A 20,368-nucleotide genomic window follows, 5' to 3' on the forward strand; every position below is an offset into this window, starting at 1 on the left:
TTATTAACCATGACAAAGTTGGATTATTATACAATATTCCTTTACTCCCCACTTAGCTGGACAAGTACACACAAGTTTAAAGATTAACATGGATTATGAAGTACACCTCAACCTACAACGGTCTCATTAACACAAAAAGTCCTTTTTAGGCACAAAAATGACTAGTCAAGTACACACACGGTTCTGAACCCAAGTTAGTGTCTGTGGTGGTTTTCTCCTCAGAATCCCCACAGATGATGGTCCCACGAGTGTTTCCAAGCTTCACCTCCAAAAACACACTTCTCTCATAATAATGCATTCCCTTGGCGGTCCACGATCCCACCACTGATTTACTCAATTTCATATATTGTGTCTTAAACTCAAAATTTCTCAAACCTTAGCACGGATATCTTTCTGGTCTCTCACGATGCAAGGCCTTTTAAACTCACTGTACTTAACAGTAATCTGTTCTTGTTTCCTGTTTCCACTGTTTGGTGCTGGACCATTGCTCTTTTCGTCTGGCAAAGAGAGATGTTCGCTCTTTAGCCTTCTAAAACCAACTGCTTCCAGCAGAGCTGTGAGAGCCGCCTCTCGCTCTCTGCACATCTCCAACTGCTCTGGCTTCCAGTTAAAACCAAGAAAAAAGGAAAGCTCTTGCCCATGAGAAGTGGGCCTCACCTCATGCATGTGGTTTTAATTTATTTTTCACACTGTAGCTCTCTCTAAGCACAATAGAAACCCAGTTGGAATTTATCCAAACCCCACACATATAAACACCTTTGTCCAGCATGAATCCAACTATAGGTTTCACCCTTCCAGGCACAGAAACATTAAATTAAACCCACTTAAAATTATACCTTATACGAACACAAATAAAAGTCTGGCTGCCTACTGGCTCACCAGCTGAGAAAGCAGGCAGCAACGTGGGAAATTGCGCAAACCAAAAGAGCAGAGGCAGACTGGTAACCGAGCCAAAAGAGGTCAACCGGGCACTTGAGACCTTCTGCACAGGGCTGTTCACCTCTGGGCCCCCTGTTGGGGGTGCAGGGATGTAACAGTTCCTCGATGCACTGGATATGCCAGTTGTGGGGGAGGACAGGTAGGTGGAGTTGGAAGCACCAATAGATCTTGGGAGAAATCATGGAAAGCATCAGTTCCATGCAGGCGTGGAAGGCGCCGTGACCAAACAGGTTCCCAGAGGACTTCTATAAAATATTCACGCTGGTCCTGGCCGCACAGCTAAGGAACATGTTCGCAAACCCACTAGCGAGGGGCACCCTGCCTCCTACGCCAACACAGGTCACAATATCACTGATACCCACTGGATACACAAAAAAGTCAAAGATCTGACAGAATGCGGATCGTACAGACCCAGTTCGCTGCTCAATGTAGACATGAAGATACTCGCGAAGGATCTGGCCAAGAATCTTGAGAACTGTGTGTTATATTACACTTTGCCTTGTGATCCAGAATGATCTGATGAGTTGATGATAAAGAAACCACCAATCTTTAGATTGAAGCAAAACTAATTTATTGAATAACAATTAAATAGTTTGCACACTCTGCAGAGCTATAACTACTAATAAAGTAAGATTGAGTCGGTTAAACAGTAATCTATAAATCGAGTATTAATTAATGATGTCCTCGTGCTACGTCCCTCTAATCTAACTTACTCCTCGAGCTGTAATCAATACTTCCGCTCTGCTAGCACTACCCAAGATTCCCCGAGGTCTGATATTTACATTGGAAACTGGTGATGCCCTCTAGTGTTTGAATTACACAGATGTAATAAATAACCCTTCACTGACATACATATATGCATATCGTTACACTGCGTCCCAGTGGTGGTCTCTTTGCCAAAGGTAGATAGTCTTCCCCCCCGGGAGAGTCCCTGGATGCAGAAAAGGCCCTGACAGAGTCGAGTGGAAGTACCTCTTCAAGGTACTGGAGCAGTTGGGCTGGGAGCAGGGTTCATCTCCAATGTGAAAATCCTGTATAACGCCTCCAAGGCGAGTGTTCGAACCAACACTTCCAGCTGCACAGAGGCACTCAGCAGGGATGCCCATTGACCCCGCTCCTGTTTGCCGTTGCAAGTGGACCTCTGGCGATCGCACGGAGATGCAAAAAGCTGGAAGGACATCCAGGGGAGGCAGAGGTCTCAATCTACCTGGATGACCTGCTCCTCTACGTCTCAGAACCACAAGAGGCATGAGAGCAATCATGCAGTTCCTGAAAGAGTTCAGAACCTTCTCGGGTTGTAAACTTAACTTGGGCAAGAGCGAGGCATTTCCGGTGAACCCAAACGGGGGACAGAGCTGGAGGGACTCCCATTCAAACTAGCCAAAAACAAATTCCGCTACCTGGGGATCTAAATAGCCGGGACTGGACACGGATCCACAAGTGAAATCTGACCAGAAAGATTGTATGCATGTAAGATTTGCATAAACTGTAAATATCAGATATAAAGTTTCACTATGCAAGATTGAAAATACCAATAAAAATATACATTTTTAAAACTATACCTTATTTCTAATGTTTGCCAATACAAATATGAAAACTGAGCACCCAGCACAAATATCCTGTTTAGCTTTCTCAAAGCAACACCATGCTATTCACCATAATAAATCCAAAGAGTGGGGTGGGGTGTTGGGGGGAAAACAGGTAATAGATTGCACAAGTCTGCAGATAGTTTTCTACATGTATGTCTAAGATGCAACCATTTCTAGTGTTATGACAGCTCCCTAATTTGCACAGGAGCCAACACAGGAGTAGGATCAGTCATGGAGATGTAGTGTATCACCATTGTGTGTATACAGATGCACAAATACATAAACGTATTACATACAATATATAAATATATGTACAAGAATTTATTGTTACATTCACAGCATAGCAGTATAATGCTACAAAGCTGGATCGGTTTTAATATTGTACTTTTTAATGTGTGACTATTACTCAACTGCTCAGCAATACACCAAAATACAGTAGGATTAGTGTGCATATTTCTGACATTTAAGTAGTAGTCATCCCAGAAAGGAAACAAATAGTATCATGTTCACTTTGTCGCCTGTTACAACCCGGTTTGGGACCAGTAACGATTTGTTTAAAGTAGACACAGTTTGAAATTCCAGGTACTTGCTAAGAGAATAAAGCCACAAGATTCCATGGTTTCAAACAAACAAAATAAACTTGGCTGTTCAAACACATAAAACAATTTACAATATCTTTCTTATACTCTAACATTTGTAATTAGCAAGGAAGTTAAGAATTAACAAGCAAACTGTGGTCGAACATATGCATGTTAAATGGCAGATGCAACAGAGACAAGTCTCAAGATTTCTCAGCAATCCAGCCATACGTCATGACCACTGTGGATAACATAATCTCATTAAAATGGTGTCTTCCTCATAAGGGATTGCAAATCTCCACTTCCAAAGATAATTTCTTCAAAAGCAACTCCGTTCGGACTACATCAATTGCTTCTCCCGAGACTGCTTTCCATGGGATTCATGGCATTCGAGCAGCCAATGGCTGGCACCATTACAGCTCTTTAGCAGAGTGCTAGTCTCACTGAGCTAGCACTGCCCCTGGATTGCTCCAAACTCCAGTCTTCTGGCTGTACCAAGCAGCTATAAATACCTCAAGGTTTCTTCTGAACCCTAATCCTTTCTAACATGGAGGTGTCAGAAAAGTTACCACAGGGATAACTGGCTTGTGGCAGCCAAGCGTTCATAGCAACGTTGCTTTTTGATCCTTCGATGTCGGCTCTTCCTATCATTGGGAAACATGGAACTAGTGACCTTCCACCACCTTCATGGCTCCCTAGGACTTCTTCAGAGCCCTCATTGCCTACAGCCTGCCAATAGCAGCACTAAATGCTACCCTAAACCTCCTCCTCTGCCTCCCAACACACCCAATCATGTGGGCATACTTTTTCCTATCACCACAGGTCTCGGGTTGTTTTTGCCATACTGGTGCACCAACAATGTCCAAAATTGTCCTTTAACTGTGGGAGAAAAAAACTAGAATGGAGCATTCACAACTCTGCCGCGTTCCGCACTTATGCTCGAACTGTTGGGAAATCGAGTCTTTGGTCCCCGCCCAAAACAAGGCAAGTTCACATTTTTTTTTAAACACTCCTTACCCCAAGTATATTTTTCCCCATCACAGCCTAGTCTGTATTGAGATGATTTTTTAAAAAAAAAACATTATGAAATATTTGATTTAATACCATAATTGTACACAACACTGCGCCATTCAGGTCTGTAATTTAAAACAGCATGTGTTCATTATACATCTTGTAATATTATTCTCTTCCTTTGGGGAAATTTAATGGCACAAAACAACTGATTTCTCTATCTGTTCAAGTAACAGGTGCCAGGTCCCTTTGTACTTCCAGCTTTGAAATCTCAAGATATCTTTCTAAGTAGATGCGTAGGTACACCACATCCCTTCAATGCACAAATCTCATCAGTGAGAACATATTGGAACTCACTACAGTAGCAGCCAAACTAACCAAAACCAGTTACTGTTTTAACAACCTGAAAAACAGTGCCACTGTAAATGAAAAAGTTTGCTTTATAATAGGAAGAAAAAATATGCAATGTACCATATCATACTCAATTATTTAATTAATTGTTGAGAATTGTATCCGTCAATAAAGTTTATTAAAGTAGGTTCCTTGTAGTTTACTACTCAATTATTCAGTGTATGCATAAATAAATTTAATAAGCCCCGAAAGGGTGCAGCAGTTCATGACTTAAGGACATTTGAGTTATCTGCTATTTTCATAGAATCCCGATAGTACAAGAGGCTAGCTCATCGAGTGTGCTGACCCTCCAAAAGACCACTCTACCTAGGCTCACTCCCTACCCTATCCCCATTATCCCACACATTAATAATGGCCAAACCACTTAACCTGCACATCTTTGGACTGTGGGAGGAAACCAGAGCACCCAGAGGAAACCCATGCAAACACAGAGAATGTGCAAACTCCACTCAGTCATCCAAGACTAGGATCAATCCCAGGTCTCTGGCACTGAGGCAGCAGTGCTAATCACCTATGCCACCATGCGGACCTGGCAGACACGATATGCCAAATGCCCCCTTTCTGCACTGTAGAGATTCTATGGATTTTACTCTGATAAACAGTTGTTCTGAGTACCTGATTTTATAATTCATATATGTTTTAGCACTGTGTCTTTTGATGTGTTAGAGGGTTATACTTTGGGACTGTATCACTAAATTTAGGGTAAATGAGAGGCATCATTTAATCTGTACTAGCATTTACCTATAAAAGATGGAGGTAATTAGTAACATTCAACGGGAAGACTCTAATTAGGTTATTGAAAAGGTGACCAATATTTAAATTTCAACACAATTCTAAGTCTCTTGAAACAAAGATGTTACCAGTATCAAGCTTGTAAATAGTTGTGTTGAAACCTGCCCTTGTTAGGACAGAGAGCTGATAAACATTTCTTCTTGGAATTAAGGCGCAAGTTTCCCCCGTTGCCATTGAGAAAGTGATAGGGTGGACCATTTTTGGGATCCAGTTACAGGCTTTCCTATCAACCCACGAATATCAGAGACAGTTGAGGTTTTAGTCTCGTGTAATTTGCAGCACACTGGAGTTGAGGAGGCAAAAGAGATCATAGCATTTACAGTGCATAAGGAGACCATTTGACCCATTGAGTTTCCACCGGCCCTTGGAAAGAACACCCTACTTAAGATAAATGTTAGCCTTAAGCAGAGAAAATACCATGTATTTACCGTGCAGAATGTGGGCGGGAGCTCAAGCTCAGTTTGGAGATGGAGTCAGTGAGGGAAGAAAGATTGGAAGATTTGCATAGTTTGGAACCAGAGGAAGAAATCTACATTAACTTTCGTAGAAAACAATTGATTCGACTTGGATATGCCAGGAAGTCTTTGGGGTTTGAACTGAAAGCACCCAAAGGTTGGTGGGTGTAAGCCCAGAGTTCAGAAGGCAGAAGAAAAAAAATGCCAAGATCAGTGGAGCAACTATGGACCAAGAGAATTGAATTATTAGAAACCGGGGCATTTCTATGTTTCTGCCAAAATCAGCATGTTGGAATTGTGAGTTGAGTTCAGGTTTCAGCTGATTTGTCCCAGAACTTACACAGCAGCTGTGGAAAAGTTTGAAGTTGGTCTCACTAACATGGATAATCTTCAAGTGTCTGATAAATTGTCAAAGATGTTCTGGGGGAAGTCCTAAAGAAAAAGAGAGGTTCCATTCATAATTTTAGTTCACAGTATATTTGATTGTGTTTTGTCATTCTATTTGATGTAAAGTACAATTATTCACCTAAATACTGTGTATTGTAAGTTGCAGCAAACTAATAAAACCAGAGCTTGCAAAGAAACCTGAACGGCCAGAAATAAACTGCTGTAAACGATAAACCCTTCCCCAAATAAGTCAGTAACATCCTTTACTCTAAACGCCACTCCCACATCGTAATGGCTACTAAGTCATGCACTAGAACATCCCCAGCAGCTGCAAGAACGGAGCCTTGTGCTCATTTATTTCAAGTTAAAGCAGGATGTCAAAATGTATTTGCAACAAAGGAATTTTGCACTATCATACAGAGCATCGTGCATGCCTTACTGATTAATCTGCAAGGTACATTCAAAAGTTAATTCGACTAACACCAAAGAAACCTAGAAGTGCTAAAAATCTCCAGCAAACAGTTGCAACAACCAGGGAAGGAAATCAAACTGCTGGAGGACACTCCAACTAGAGAAGGACCTGTGAGACTCCTAACAGAGATAATGAGGTGAAACTTCTGAAAGATGCCTGTAGGTGGCAGCAGGGAACAACCACCAGACTTGGGAGAAGACAGTCCTAGCTAGGCCAGGAGATAAAAAGCAGCGACAGGCCCAGGAGAGTGGTTGTGGAGAGCGAGAGGAGTGGAGAGCGAGAGACCTAAGGAGACAGACCGAGAGAGACGAGAGTCAGAGACCAAAGGAGCAGAGCAAGCGGAAAAGGCAAAAACGCAAGCAAAAGAGGAAGAAGGAGCAGAGCAAGCAGAAGAAGCAAAAGAGCAAGCGGAAAAGAGACCGAAGGAACAGCAGCCCAGCAGCCACATGGACCAGCCAGTTTTGAGGCAGAGCCAGAAACATTCATATCAACTGGACTTTTCTCCCTGGGGACGATGAGTAAGCTCTCTCAGCCCACAGAAACTCCCCAATTAGTTTAGAGTGTTGAGGTTTTGGGGTGGGTGGAGTGAATATATATGTTTATGCTTGTGGGCATTGGAAGTAAATTTGTATAAAAGTAAGAACTCTTGTTATGCCGTTTAGTCTCTCGTTTCTATAGTATAGTATTTTTATAACCAATGTTTGTATGATAGTTTGAGTTTGAGTTGTGGAAGACTTACTTTTCTTGAATAAATTGATTAATTTTAAATCTACCTTTGTTGTGGTCTCACCTTTCTTTCGCTGTCTGCTCTTGTTGAGTCACAATAATTGCCGGGACATAATTCCGTAGTCGAGGACCCAAAGGTAATCCGAGCGCTTCAAACCCACTCACTCAAGAGAGGCCACTGGTTAGGAATAAACAGTGGTCCCTCTTTCTCTCTCTCCTGTGAAGTTGCACTAGTAGGGCACTTCCGGGTGATATTTTACCATCACAGGAAAGAGACTCACAGGCATAGGTGGCAGTCAGGGTAACTGGTGTGGCATAAGGACAATCCCAGTGGTCAGGCATAAACAGTAAGACTTGTTCCCTCTCTCTGGCAAAGCTGTCCCAGTGCAACACTTCTGGGTTGTGGTTTCAACGCCTGCAGGAGAGAGCCACCCACAGTTATCTGACACCCAATACCAGCCTGTTGTGGAGTAAAGGAAACCCTGTTACAGTCGTGTTTGCTTTACTTGATTCTCATTTAGTGAAATTAATTTATTTTAAATGTAGAATCTTGTAGCCTCAGTTATTTTCTGAAATAATGAATTTGTAGATTCCAAACATCAAAGTAACTGATTGCACAGGGGGTGGTGATCCGGCTCATCGGGTCCATGCCAGATCCCTATGGAAAAATCCAGTCAGTCCCACTGCCCCGCTCAGCCCTGGAAGTCCTGAAAGTTTATTTCCTTCAAGTGCCCAATTTCCTTCTGGAATCATTGTTTACCGTTTCCACCACCCTCATGGGCAGCGAGTTCCAAGTCATTACAATTCACTGTGTAAAAGGTGTTATCCCTCACATTCCCCCTGTTTCTATTCTCCAAGGTATTAGATCTGGGTTCTCCAGTCCTTGTACCATTGGCCAATCATGTCTTAATCTTGTATACCTCTATCAAGTCTCCCCTGAATCATGTTTGCTCCATGACTGGGTGTTTATATTTATCTTTAAACATTAAGGGTCTCTATGGGGAGTGTAACACATGGTTTATTAGCTACTAAAATGTTTCCAACATGTTGGTGATCTGATATGGTCGTATTTATTGCCCATTCTCATTGCCCAAGGGCACTGGAAGAACATTGAACTTCAGTGCCGCAACAAATATATGCCAAGGAACCAGGTGCAGTGCGCAACCTGGATAAGGGCTAAGACCCGCACTTAACTCTTCACTGAGGCGGGTCTGGGGTTTATCACCCAGTTATAGTTTTTAAGTAGAAAAGATGTCTGAATGGGTTCACTGAACCACTTTACAATACTTGAATATTACGAAGAGAGAGTCGTGGTGCTGAAGCTTTTCAATCGGCATTTATCAGGACAAATGCAAAAATGCCAAATTTCAGAGGATGACGACAATTTACGTTACAGGAGAAATGAATGCTGATTGGTTGGCAAGATTGGCCGAAACATGGTGATTGGAGACAGTAAGAGGAAAATAAAGGCTTCCTAAGCTGCTGAAATAAAAAATAAAAAAACGTGCAAAGCTTAAACATATTCCTAAATAACAGAAAATGATGGATAACACATAATTTCCACAGATGCTGCCAGACCTGCCGAGTTTATCCAGCATTTTGTTTTCATTTCAGATTTCCAGCATCCACAGTATGCTTTTATTTGAACATATTTATTTTGTTTGCAGAGAAAGGATCACTGCATATGATCCCTGCTTCCAACAAGCATAAATTGGCCACGTTACGAGCTTGATTGACGTTAAATTAGTTGTTAGTATAACTATTAGCATAATCAAGATTGTTCAGCAAGTGCTGCCTTATTGTGGAATCACATCTAACAATAGATCGTTGTTTTGCAAGTGCGGCTGTGAGCACAGTCTGTACTCTACTTATTAAGAGCAACCAAAAGAACATGCTGTTGGAATTAAATCAGTCAATCGCTGGGACATTCAGTCTGTGTATCCGGCATCACACTGGTCCATGGAATTTATACAAATGATGTCCAATTGTGCATCAAACATGCAAGGTAAGAAAATAGTTAGGAACCTGTTTACAAAATCAGTGAAAAGGCCAATCTTATAGCACGTGCAGTTACACAAATCCCAAAGTGTATATTGACTGGTGAAAATAGGGTCGTGGTAGACAAAGTGTCAGTATGATGCAGATATGGAGGTCGTAAGCCCCAATGATTGGTTGATCGAATCAAACAGCATGTTCCTTTAGTTGTTTGGTATAGGCAGACAAAACAACAAAGTTCACAACCTAAGTGAGATTCCACAAGGCACTTTCACATCCCCTTACACAACAAATCTGCACCCTTTTCTCCCGAGTATAAATTGCGATTCTTGCATTTGTCCTGATAAGTGCAAGAAAAAAGCTTTGGCAACGTATCTCACTTCTCAGTAATATTCAAGTTCTGTATTGAATGGGTTTATTTTCCCAATCCTCCATTCGGAGAGATGCGAGTTATGAGAGAATGGATTAACCCTTTCTTACCAAATCACCAAAGCTGTCAGACCACTTGTCATGTACTAACAACTCTTCATTGATACCAAACTCATCCCAAAATTTGCTGAAAGACGACATTTTGTCCAGATTTTCATGTCGCTCATCAGTACTTCACAACAATACTAATGTCAGGGGAAACAACTTTTATACTGCATGAGAAGAGTGTGCTGATTGGTTGAAGTGGATTGGCAGAGGTGTTGCCATAGAGAATGTACTAGTTAATGGTGACCGATATTTAACTGTCAAGCATTGATTGAACATTTAAACCAGGCAGCTTGACTCGGGTTGGTCAAGGCATTGACCAGCGAATGGCTATCACTTATTTAGCCAAAACAGGTGCAGTGTTTACATGTTTTTCCTATCTGCAAAGAAAAGTCCTGTGTATTAATACATGTAGCTTCCAATACACACAATGTGCCATACTGTGAACCCAATAGACTATCTTCATTGCCAGTGTAAATTTTAGCACCCGGAGGATTATTTAGCAAATGCCGTCCAATCGCAGAATCACATCTAATGTTGGACACTGTTTAAGAGTTTTGAAAGCACGGGCTGGTTCGGTACAGTCTGTACCTTGCTTGTGTTAAACTGCGCAAGGGGCACTCTGTTTGATATGATTCGCCAGTCTGTGGAGCACACAGCTTAAATACCTTGCATCACACTAGCACTGAAATTCATCTACCACACACACATTTGTGACATAAGGCAGAATTTCTTTTTGGCTTTACTGCAGCATTCTGTTAGTGGCGAATACCACTCATGTTCCTACTGCATAGAAGCAAAGTGAAAGATCGAGTTTTACCCGTTGCTCAAATTTTTGATATATCTTGCCCTTCGGTAATAAGGTAGACTGGGCACTTTTCAGGGCCAAAAGTAACAACCTTAGGCCCGTTTGTGAGGTTATGTATGCAATGTACAGTACAAAATTATCTGATCAGGCCAGCCATTATCCCGCAGGATGTACCCTATTTCAACATAGAGCTTGTGTAGCAGGCAAACGATTCGGATCCTATTTACAAGATTTCTATTGAGGTCAATCGTATCGCACGTGGAACTGAATCCCAACTAGTGTATTGACCAGTGAAGTATTACAATCCCAGCCCAGACCCCAACAGTTGCTAGGGGAGAGCGGCAACGGTGCCGTTACCATGGCACCCAGGCTCGTACCTCTACATGACGCCATCTCCATTGTTTTCCACGCCGCCCCTCCCCCCTCCATCACCCATTTACGCACCATTGACACATTGGCTGCCCAATAGTACCCCAGAAGGTTGGACAGCGCCAGCCCGCCTCTATCCCTTCCTCGCTCCAGGAACACCCTCCTCACTCTCGGAGTCCCATGTGCCCACACAAAGCTCAGAATACTGCTGGTCACTCTCCTAAAGGCGGCCCTGGGGATAAATATGGGCAGGCACTGAAAAAGGACCAAGAACCTTCGGAAGCACCGTCATTTTGACGGACTGTACCCTCCCCGCCAACGACAATGGCAGCATGTCCTACCTCCTGAACTCCTCCTCCATCTGATCTACCAGTCTGGTGAAGTTATGCTTGTGGAGAGTCCCCCAATCTCTGGCCACTTGCACCCCCAGGTACCTAAAGCTCTCCCCTGCCCGCCTAAGCGGGAGCCTACCAATTCCTTCCTCCTGGTCTCCAGGGTGCACCACAAACACCTCGCTCTTGCCTAAGCTCTCCCCTGCCCGCCTAAGCGGAAGCCTATCAATTCCTTCCATCTGGTCTCCAGGGTGCACCACAAACACCTCGCTCTTGCCCAAGTTTAATTTATAACCTGAAAAGGACCCAAACTCGGCTAGCAACTCCATCACTCCCGGCATCCCTCCCACCGGGTCCGCCACATACAGTAACAGGTCGTCGGCATACAACGACACCCTATGTTCCTCTCCACCTCGCACCAAGCCTCTCCACCTCTCTGAATTTGTCAACGCCATCGCCAGTGCAAACAACAAGGGGGACAGGGGGCAACCCTGCCTGGTCCCTCGGCAAAGCCGGAAGTACACCGACCTCCTCCTATTCGTGGCCACGCACGCCATCGGGGCCTCAGAAAGCAGCCTTACCCATCTAATGAACCCTTCACCAAATCCAAACCTCCCCAACACCTCCCATTAGGTACCCCCACTCCACTCTATCGAAGGCCTTCTCCGCATCCAGCGCCACCACTATCTCTGCCTCCCCCTCAATCGCCGGCATCATGATGACATTCAGCAATCTCCGCACATTCGTGTTCAGCTGCCTTCCCTTCACAAAACCTGTCTGGTCCTCGTGCACAACCCCTGGCACACAGTCCTCTATCCTGGTGGCCAGGATTTTTGCCAGCACCTTAGCATCCACGTAAAAGTTCTTGAAGACCTCATTCACCTCTACCCCCTTCCGCACCACATTCCCACTCTTGTCTCTCACTCCAGCAATTTCCTTAGCCGCATCCCGCTTGCGGAGCTGATGAGCCAGCATCCTACTCGCCTTTTCACCATGTTCGTACACTGCCCCTTGTGCCTTCCTCCACTGTGCCTCCGCCTTTCTAGTGGTCAGCAAATCAAATTTAGCCTGCAGGCTGCGCCTCTCCCCCAACAGTCCCTCCTCTGGTGCCTCTGCATACCTCCTGCCCACCTCCAGCATCTTTCCCACCAGTCTATCCCTCTCACTCCTCTCCCTGTATGCCCGGATGGATATCAGCTCCCCACGAATTACTGCCTTCAGGGCTTCCCAGACCATCCCCACCTGAACCTCCCCCGTATCATTCACCTCAAGGTACCCCTCAATACTTGCCCGGACCCTCCTACACACCTCCTCCTCCGCCAACAACCCCACATCCAACCGCCACAACGGACGTTGGTCTCGCACCTCCCCCATCTCCAACTCTATCCAATGCGGAGCGTGGTCAGAGATTGCAATGGCCGAATAATCAGCCTCCTCCACTCTCGGAATCAGTCCCCTACTCACCACGAAGAAATCTATCCGAGAGTAGACCCTATGCACGTGGGAGAAGAAAGAGTACACGCGTGCCCTCGGCCGCACAAACCTCCATGGATCCACTCCACCCATCTGATCCATAAACCCTCTCAGTACCTTGGCCGCCGCCGGCCTCCTACCCGTCCTAGAGCCGGACCGATCCAGTGAAGGATCCAACACCGTATTAAAGTCCCCCCCTATGATCAGACCTCCCGCCTCCAGATCCGGGATCCGTCCCAACATACGCCTCAAAGCCTGCATCGTCCCAATTTGGGGCATACACACTAGCCAGTACCACCTTCTCTCCTTGTAGCCTGCCCTTAACCATAACATACCTACCCCCCTTATCCGCCACCACCTCCGATGCCTCAAACAACACATTTTTCCCCACCAGAATCGCCACTCCCCGGTTCTTCACATCCAACCCAGAGTGGAAAACCTGCCCCACCCATCCCTTCCTCAGGCGGACCTGGTCCGCCACCCTCAGGTGGGTCTCCTGAAGCATTGCCACATCTGCCTTTAGCCCCTTCAGGTGAGCCAGTACCCTCGACCGCTTCACCGGCCCATTCAACCCTCTCACATTCCAGGTGACCAACCGGATCAGAGGGCGTCCCGCCCCCCTCCCCCGTCGGCTAGCCATAGCCCGTCGACTGCCCGCCCCAGGCCAGCACCCCCTGCCCGACTCCGACCCCGTCCCCATAGCGACAACCCCTCACCTCTGTCCCCCCAGCCCCCACCAGCTCCTTCTTGACCCTACCAGCAGCAATCCGGTATTCCCCTTTCCCCCCCTCCCTTCCCCCCCAGGCTAGGAACCCTCCCAGCCGCGAACCGTCCTCCATTGTACTTCCGTGGGTCAGCTAACTTCTGCTGACCCCGGAAACTCCGGCCAACAGCCCGACCCCTCCCGTAGTGGGATCATCCCCCAATCTATCCCTCCTCCAGGCACCGCTCCAGCGCGGGGAAGAACCAGTTACGGCCCCGCCTCCCCCGTCACCGTCTCCACCCCCGCAGCGCGGGAAACCAGAGGAAAGCCCGCGCTTTCGCCCTGCCCCACCACACCTTTCTGACGCAGCTCCCAAATATCAGCCCCACTCCATACCCCCACTCCGACTTAGAATACAACAGACCCCCCCGACCCTCCCCTCAAGATACACAGCCCAAACAATGCCCCACAGCACAAGAAAAAAAACATAGCAGAACAACCCCTCCGTAAATAACCATATCAAAATTGCAAAAGTACTAAAACAAGAAGAAAAAAACAGAAGAAAAAGAGAACACAGCAACAGCAGAATCCAGCACTAATATCTTACAGCCGACCTCGCAACCCCCAACCCCTAGTTCAAGTCCAGTTTCTCCGTCCGCACGAAGGCCCACGCCTCCTCCGGGGAATCTAAATAATGGTGCCGGTCCAAATAAGTTACCCACAGGCGCGCGGGCTGCAACATTCCGAACTTTATCTCGTCCGATTAAATCCGGACCGCCGCTTAGCCACCTCCGCACTCCAGTCCTGGTAGATCCGTACTACCCCATTCTCCCAATTGCTGCTCTTCACCTTCTTGGCCCAGCGCAGCACGCACTCCCGATCACTGAACCGGTGGAACCTCACCAGCACCGCACGCGGGGGTTCATCTTCCTTGGGCCTCCTGGCCAGCACCCTGTGCGCTCCCTCCAGCTCCAAGGGCAGGTGGAAAGACCCGGCCCCCACTAGCGAATTCAGCATTACAGCCGCGTAGGCTGTCAGGTCCGATCCCTCCAGCCCCTCCGCAAGGCCCAAGATCCGCAGATTTTTCCGCCTCATGCGGTGATGAAGCTCCTCGAAGCATTCCTGCCACTTCTTGTGGAGTGCCTCGTGCCCCTCCACCTTACTCACGAGGCCCACGGCCTCCTCCTCTCGTTCAGTGGCCTGCGTCTGCAACTCCTTGATGGCAGCACCCTGGGTGGACTGAATCTCAGACAGCCTTCTGTTCGTTTCCTGCAGAGAGCTCAGTACTTCATCCTTGAATTCTTTAAAGCAGCGCAGGAGATCAGTTTGTTGCTCCTGGGCCCAGAGCCTCCATTCCTCTGGAGCTCTGTCGGCGGCCATCTTGGATCCCTTCCCCCGTTTTTTCTGAGGAGCTGCTGCTGTTTTTTCCCCCTTTCCACTCAGAGTTCGAGGCATGGACTGCGGGGAAAGTCATTCAGCACACCTTCCCCCACCGGGAGACGTCGAAAAATTTCCTTTTTGGGCTCTCAAAAGAGCCGAAAAGTCTCTTTAAAACGGGAGCTCCCAAATGTGTGGCTTCCTACTCCATCACAGCCACCGGAAGTCACATCTCCACATCCTTAATGTCATCTGAAAACTTGGATATACAATTCTCTGCTCCTTCATCCAAGTCATTTATATATGTGGTGAAAAACTGATGTCCCAGCAGATGGGTGGGAAACATCTCTTATCCTGTCAATCAGGAGTGTGTTCCCTTTATCATTAAACTTCCATGTTACAAGGTTACTTCCAATTCTGTGCTCATCCATTTCAGCTAACAATCTCTTATCAAATATCTTCTAGAAGTACATGTAGAAAACATGCAGGGACAGTCCGCTGTTTATCAAGCTCGTGGCATATTCAAAACATTCTAACAGTTCAATCAGACATGACCTCCCTTTACTAACCCATGCGGACTCACTTTGATCAGCTCATAATTGTTCAAATGCTCAGGCACTCTGTGCTTGATGATGGATTTCAACAGTTTCCCCCCCAATTGCCATTAAACTAACAGTGCTATAATTCCTTGGTTTCTGCTTAATTCAGTCTTAAAGGACAGTAAGAAGTCTTACAACACCAGGTTAAAGTCCAACATGTTTGTTTCAAACATTAGCTTTCGGAGCACTGCTCCTTCCTCAGGTGTATCCTCATTCACCTGAGGAAGGAGCAGTGCTCCGAAAGCTAGTGTTTGAAACAAACATGTTGGACTTTAACCTGGTGTTGTAAGACTTCTTACTGTGTTCACCCCAGTCCAACGCCGGCATCTCCACATTAAAGAAAAGACTGATATTTGCAATTTCCAATCCATAGGCACAATTCCAAAACCTGGAGACCCCTGGAAAATTATGACAACTGGCTTCTTTTGATATCCCAGAGTACAAACCATTAATTTAAACTAGTCCAGTAGTCATTTTGTAGTAGTTGCTAGTACATATAAATCAGGGGTGGGCAAACTTTTCCGTGCAAGGGCCGCATTCAGAAATTCACAATTCACAAAGGGCCGCATAGTATATTAAGTAAAATAATTACTTCACCCGGTTATGATTGTGGGCGCCTCATATAGAACATAGAACAGTACAGCACAGAACAGGCCCTTCGGCCCTCGACGTTGTGCCAAGCAATGATCACCCTACTCAAGTCAACGTATCCACCCTATACCAGTAAGTAACCCAACAGCCCCCCCACCCATTAACCTTTAAAAAAATTTTTTAAAAAAACAAAAAAAAAAAATTTTTTTTAAAACAAATTTTTTTTTTTTTTTTTTAATGACTTGGTGGGCCGCAGAAATACCTTTGGCGGGCCGCATGCGGCCCGCGGGCCGTAGTTTGCCCACCCCTGATATAAATGGTACAGTACAATGTGCTTAAGGGTGGAGAAACACAATATGAAGCTATATTTTTTCTACATTAATGAAATTCCATTATTTTCACCTTTACAAATTTTCTACTTGTATTAAATCCACCAAATCTTGCAAATGTTTGTTCCTATTTCATTTCGTACCTCTTAAATACTTCCCCCTTCAAAACTTTCCCAGTCGATTGGATTTCTACTTTTTCTTGTATTTTTGTAACTCTCTTTTAACTTAATACCGTTTCCCATCTTGTTTGTTGACCATGGTTGCTTAACTTCAGAAATGAAATATGCATTGTAAGTGGATTTAGTCAAGAGTTTCGTAGCAATTTGAATAGCAACAATTAATGATCAGACCTACTTAATGAATCAAGTACCAGGTACACTACCAATTCAGTACTACTAATTCAACTTTAGTGGACATTGAATATTTATCATAGCATAGCATACAACGAGCGAGAGATTATTTTAGAGTTAAAATCTAACATTAGGTAGTTAGTCCACCAAAATATTTTAGGGTTTAAGTCCTTGGTTAGCAATGTTACAGGGCTTGCATGGCATCACCCATATGTAAGAGGTCGTACAACACCAGGTTAAAGTCCAACAGGTTTGTTTCAAATCACTAGCTTTCGGAGCACTGCTCCTTCCTCAGGTGAATCTTGGAGCAGTGCTCCGAAAGCTAGTGATTTGAAACAAACCTGTTGGATTTTAACCTGGTGTTGTAAGACTTCTTACTGTGCTCACCCCAGTCCAACGCCAGCATCTCCACATCATGATCACCCATATGGGTGGCACAGTAGCACAGTGGTTAGCAATGTTGCTTCACAGCTCCAGGATCCCAGGTTTGATTCTCTGCTCGGGTCACTGTCTGTGTGGAAGCTGCACGGTCTCCCACGTCTGCGTGGGTTTTCTCCAGGTGCTCCTGTTTCCTCCCACAGTCCAAAGATGTGCAGGTTAGGTGGATTGGCCATGCTACATTGCCCTTAAGTGTCCAAAAAGGTTAGATGGGGTTAAGGGGATAGGGTGGAGGTGTGAGCTTAAGTGGGGTGCTCTTTCCAAGGGCCGGTGCAGACTCGATGGGCTGAATGGCCTCCTTCTGCACTATAAATTCTGTGATTCTATGAGCAGTGTGGCTGTGTTCATCCACCACTTATAGGACATACGCATTAGCTTTCTGACCTTCAAGTTAATGAACCCTTTTTGTGCGATGTTGAACTTGGATCTTCGGTTCTGGTTAAACCCAATTTACACCTGCGCTAATTAGATGAGCTCTTGCCTCTCAATCTCACTGACACTCATTCCTACCCATCACTAGTTAATGTAAGCAAAATGCAACTTCATCTTGTGTCTCTCCATCCTTAATTGCATTTTACTGTATCCTTCATATCTACTAGGTAACTACTACAAGATGACTACTGGGCTAGTTTCAGCTGTGAGAGACTGTTGCTACGGATGGCAACAAAGAAACCTGACTGACAAAATTTGTCAGAAGTATTATTCCACAATCACTTCTCATAAACATCAAGGGTCCTGGATTATGAGTCTCTGATCTAAATAACAATAATAATAATAATAATAATCATTATTAGTGTCCCAAGTAGGCTTACATTAACACTGCAAAGAAGTTACTGGGAAAATCCCCGAGTCGCCACACCCCGGCACCAGTTCAGGTACACGGAGGGAGAATTCAGAATTCACCTAACAAGCACATCTTTCAGGACTTGTGGGAGGAAACCGATGCACCCGGAGGAAACCCACGCAGACATGGGGAGAACGGACAGACTCCGCACAAACAGTGACCCAAACCAGGAATCAAACCCGGATCCCTGGCACTGTGAAGCAACAGTGCTAACCACTGTGCTACTATCCCATGCGCATCTAATTGTGGATCTCCATTTTATGGTCAAACTTATCTTTCCATTAAGATATCTCACAAACATATGGGAATGTGATGTTTAAAATTCACTGGTTCAGAGTCTTCAAAGGCTTTACAACCTGGCAAGAAACACACTGTTTATATACAAGCCTTCATTGTATGGTTAAGTTTGAAGTATTACAGCTTAATCACTTAAAAATCAGGCTTTCCATTGCTGAAGCAGCCCTAATGAAAGTTACAAATTATATCTTCTGGGACAGTGATGTGCAAACCCCGATCAACGTATCTGCAGCCTTTGATGCAGTTGACCACAGCATCTTCTAGCACAGTGTTTTTCAAACTTTTTTGCTACGGACCCATTTTTATCAACTGACCATCATTTGGGACCCATGCCAGCCAACTTTCGCGACCCACCATTTTCGCTTACTGTGACAGGGGACTTTGCTTCCTGATTTGCAGTGGCACAATTAATATACCCATACCGCAAGAAATCATCTTTATACTGCTGTGTACCTGTTTTCAGCTTCTCCTTCTTCCAGAGGCCCTGGAGCTCACACCAGCACTACGGCCGCTACAGAATGGAAGAATCTTTCACTCACACCCAGAACACGTGACCTCAGTGTACAGGGCGTGTGACCTGCTCTCTGCCACTGCTTCTGGAGATAATCTGCTCCTGGGCCAGCGCACTGACATCATGAGGAGGTGGTCTGCCTTGCTGGGCTCCAGGCCAGCACACAGCTGAGGGGGCACGCATGCGCAGATGGCCGACATTCTGAAAGCCGGTCGTGGCCAGCATTTTTAAAAGCCGTTGAGGAATTCTTCCAGTGATCGGTAACGCCGTGACCGATGGCCCTGCGACCCTCTTGACACCCGTCCGTGACCCATCTGCGGGTCGCGATCCCGACTTTGAAAATATCTGTTCTAGCAACAGCTTTCCTCTGTTATCCAGCTCAGTACAGAGAGGTATCGCATGAGGATGGTTTGGTATTCCTTCCCATGGTCTCAGTTTCATTCTAATCTAACCAATTGTAGTCACAGCTTTCTCTTCCCACCCCTGAAGACTTCAGGAAATCAGCCAAGTATCCATCCTCGAGTTTCCCCCACCCCTCGTCCTCATCTACATGCTATCTTTTGATGACATAATCAGTGACATATGGTCAGGTTCCATATGTAGATTGACTACACTAAGCTCTATCCCTCCACCACCTGTCTTTGACCCTTCCACTGTTGCTATGGTGTCAGACAGGCTCCTCAATATCTGGTCTTGTAAGTAATCTTTGAGTTTCAGTCCCTCCCAGCAGTCTCAGACACAACCAGATTGTTTGCAACCTCAGCATACTCCTTCACACCAACTTGAATTTCCAATCATGTACCCTGTCCATCAAAAATAACACCGTTTCCACCTCAGTAGCATTACTTACCTTCAACCCTTTTTTTGGTTCACCTGTTGTTGAAACCAGCTTGTATGCCATTGCTCTTCAAATTAGATTCCCATTTTTCATAAACTTCAGCCTGTGCAAACTCTGCTGTATGCATCCCAAGTGCACCACATTCCACTCTATGTATCCCAGAAACTCAAGATAGAAAGCATGCAGTGTTTTTTTTTAAAATTAAGATTTTGCTTTAACTCCTCTACTTATCCAAACATTTCCAGCTCTTGCTGCATCTGCTTTACTACTTGTAGGAATATAACAAATACTTACCTGCCAATTTTTCTTTCAAAATTTATCTGAGATTTCCTTTTACCCAATTCTGATTCGTTTCCCTCCTCTTGCAGAGAAAGTAATTTGCTTGATAAGTGCCTTTGACATTTGTTGAGGGAAATGGCAACTAACTGAAATGAGTTCAAGAATAAATTTTCCATTTGAAAGCTATCCCACACAAGATAGAGCTGAATTCTGAGAAGTGGCTGGAAAGAAAATATCACAGCTAGTCAAACGCAGACCATAATAGCGGTTTAAACCATTCAGATTATACAGTGATTTAAAATTACATCATGAACACAAGATATACAAACAAAATCATAAAAACAGAACATAGGAACGAGTTGGCCATTTGGTCCTTCGAGCCTGTTCTGCCACTCAGATCC

General features: G+C 45.1%; 1 protein-coding gene across 3 annotated transcripts in view; it reads right to left on the reverse strand.

The window, feature by feature from the left end:
- LOC119970333 (spindlin-Z) overlaps nucleotides 1-20,368 on the reverse strand; it is a 108,140-nt gene that overhangs the window by 45,624 nt on the left and 42,148 nt on the right. The window contains exon 3 of one of the 3 annotated variants that reach the window (XM_038804775.1): nucleotides 19,983-20,188. The exons of the other annotated variants lie outside the window; for them this stretch is intronic. The gene's annotated coding sequence lies outside the window, so the exon portion shown is untranslated. The remainder of the gene's footprint in view (nucleotides 1-19,982; nucleotides 20,189-20,368) is intronic. 3 annotated transcript variants of the gene reach the window in all.

The sequence above is a fragment of the Scyliorhinus canicula genome, chromosome 8 (genome assembly GCF_902713615.1).
Source record: "Scyliorhinus canicula chromosome 8, sScyCan1.1, whole genome shotgun sequence".
Classification (NCBI taxonomy): domain Eukaryota; kingdom Metazoa; phylum Chordata; class Chondrichthyes; order Carcharhiniformes; family Scyliorhinidae; genus Scyliorhinus; species Scyliorhinus canicula.